We start from the raw sequence: 3,295 nt of genomic DNA on the forward strand, positions 1-3,295 counted from the left end.
CTATGTGTTTAGTCTCTTGTACTCCAAGAAATTGTCTTTTGATGATTGTATTGGAATAGGTTGTTTATGTATTTTGTCACTCTAAGCTTTTAAGCACGAGTGTGTGTCTCTTGATTGAAGCTTTTAAGCAGATCAAGGTGTGTTTTTTTAAAGTGTGTCTTCTCTCTAATTTGTTTAATGTTTGTTTGTAATTAGTGATGCGATTGAGGGGGAGTGAGTGGAGATACTCAGGTCTAGGAATAGATTGGAATTACATTGGGTAGGTCTTAAGTGAGGAGTTGTAAACAGGAGAGTTTAACTCCGAATTAATTCGCTTATATTGGATTCCCTCCCTGGCTTGGTAGCCCCCAAAGTAGGTATTTTTGTATACCGAACTGGGTGAACAATTTGCTGTGTTCTTTACTGTTTTTATGCGTTTCTGTTTTAACATTTTGTACTGTGTAATTGTGGATGTCATAACATCCAGTACGACATCGCGTGTGAGTTACTAGAATTTTCAATATATATTCAAAAACTTACTTGAACCAGAAAAAAACCCAGAAACTTTGTAAACAAGCACATGCAATGTAAACCAAAAGCAAACCATATAATAAAGGTTAATAGTAATTCACCCCCTGTAATGTTAGCGAATTTTGCTTTTCCCCCCTCCCTACCTTTTGAAAACGATTTTTTCAAAAAAAACCGTTGCCAAAACCTGCCTTTGGCAACGGTGGGGGGTAAACCAAAACACGCTCATATTATAGGGGGGTAAACTGCTATTAACCCTATAATTAATATGTACTAAATCGTATCAAGATTACATCGTTGACGATAATACAAATAGAAAATGTGTACCGAATACAATCTTAAGAAACTGGTGAACTCTATCATCCTCTTCCGAAACTTATATGACCGAGTTTCTGCCTCATTTGTTGAATGTTGCATCCATTCCATCGATGTAGATGGTATTGGACACCCATGTTTAAAATAAACCTGAACAAAATGTAGCGATTTTGAAAGCCACCCTATGCACATGATGCATCCAGAAGAGTCTTTAGGTGGACCAATCTGTAATGAAAAAACTGTCTCTGAGAACCCATATCTTGTTCAGGTCCATACATACTCTGTCATATGCACTTGATATAGGGTGCCCTATATCAAGGAAGCGCGTCTATTTTGAAAATGGTGTGTTACCAATAACACAAGGAATGCATGCATCTTGAATTGAATCAAAATGGTTTTTGTTCTGTATAACTTCGTGTAGAATTCCTTATGCATCGTCAACTCTTTCAAAAGTGCGGCTCAGACAAGTTGGTGATCATCATCTCCTTTACCGAGTAACCAAGATACATCCCAAAAACCACAATTACCATCATCCCCACAATTCACAATCCACTCAATGTGTTTGTGTATAAAAAGTGGCATTTCATCAATGAATTCAATCTCGAGCATCGGTGGTGGAAGTGGTTTGCTAATGCGAGCAGCCTTGTGAACACTTTTTTTTTTGAGATTTTGGAGTTAAAGAATCCGAGAAATATGAATCAACATGTTCAAAGTATGATGTAGACCACTTTGTTTTATTTGTCATATTGAGTTGGTTTTACCTTTTTAAGGGAACCTTTGGTTTTAACCGGTTGCAAATAAGGTTTAAAATTTGTGGTTTCAGATATGCAATCTGCGTCAACTGCTCTTTGATATGCAATTTCATGGTGTCGTCTGCCTTTGCAAATCTATCTTGGATTATTTCCCACCCGGTCTGGATAGTTATACCTGTTTTACCATCCTTAATCATACCATCTTCATCAAAACAAAGTCTTTTCCAGTGACTATACACTTCATCCATACATATCTAGGAATTAATCTTTAATTTTTTTTGCAATGAGACAAGCACATGGAAGACCATAAGTCTTCCTAACTATGCATCCACACTTTGCCTTATTCGTACCTGTATGTTATGCTCGTTTTGCTTCATGAAAGGTGAAATTCAAACCCGACCGAGCTACGCACCCAACCAATTATGAATAGAGAATGTTGTCTTTGAATCTATGTTCTTGCACCGTTATGTTTCAACCAAAAGTGGTTTTTATTTCTGAATGTGGATTTTGGAGAAATTGGTTCACCTCGTCCCAATCTCTACAGAAATCACCCTTACTATCACCCAACCATTTCTTTAATGTTGAATGTGCTGATTCGACTATGTTAGTTGTTGTATTGTCGAGGTGTCTAACCTATTTGGTCCATGCACACAAAAATTTCTCCTTCACTTAGTCCAGAATAGTACTCTCAGTGTATTTCAAGAAATCTGAATATCAGACACACGGACACCTAAATTGCATTACAGAGGTAACATACAATTCTTCTATGGATGAATTTAATATACAAGTCCATGCATCCATAATTTTTTCAACCACCACACTTGGTTTGACCATTTTTCTGTCTTCACCCTTGATTTGTTTGGTGCCTATCACGGGTTTGAAGCGACTCCTCACATTTTTTGTAATGCGATATCGACAAAGTAATGCGTAGGATATATGAAAGACCTTTGCAACCAAATTTATTAGTGTCTTGTCTCGATCAGTGACAATTACTCGACATGTTTTCTTGGTCCTTCAACAAAGTATTGCACACTTCCAAGCCCATGTAACGTTGACCTCTTTTTCGGATTCCAAAAAAGCATATCTCACTGAAAAAGTCTTTTCTGTAGAAGTAACACCAATAATTTCAAGAAGCGGAGACCTATACTTGTTGGTGTTTTACGTTGCATCGATAATAAAGACAGTAGGAAATATATTGAACAACCTAATACTTTCAGGATGAGTCTAGAATATGTCATGAACAATGAATTTATCATCACATATTGTGTAACTAGAAACATAGTGGTTTTCATCCAAAGGTTTCAAACGTTGTTGCATTTTGGATCTTGGACCCCTTATCACCATGTTGTTTTTGATGACGCGCATTGTATACATGCTTGATATTTGAAACACTTTCTGGGTGTTTTCCTTTCAAATCTACAAGTATGTTTTTTGGCACCACTCTGATTAAAGACATGTTTGAATCAATTTCTTTCTCCCCCGGTTTAAGACGACATACGATAGGATGACCGACTAGCTTTTTTTTGCAAGGCATGGTTATGTATTCCAGAAATCACATTATATTTTCATATTTCATCCATGTTACAATATCCGCGCACTTTAAACAGACAACCATATTTTCTCGTTCCAGTGTCCTCATGTTTCAACTTCAGAATCGGGGGAACATACGTGCCACTTCGCTCGCATCTCATTGCTACAAATGCTTGTCTTCTATTTGACCA

The sequence above is a fragment of the Vicia villosa genome, linkage group LG1 (assembly GCF_029867415.1).
Source record: "Vicia villosa cultivar HV-30 ecotype Madison, WI linkage group LG1, Vvil1.0, whole genome shotgun sequence".
Lineage (NCBI taxonomy): Eukaryota > Viridiplantae > Streptophyta > Magnoliopsida > Fabales > Fabaceae > Vicia > Vicia villosa.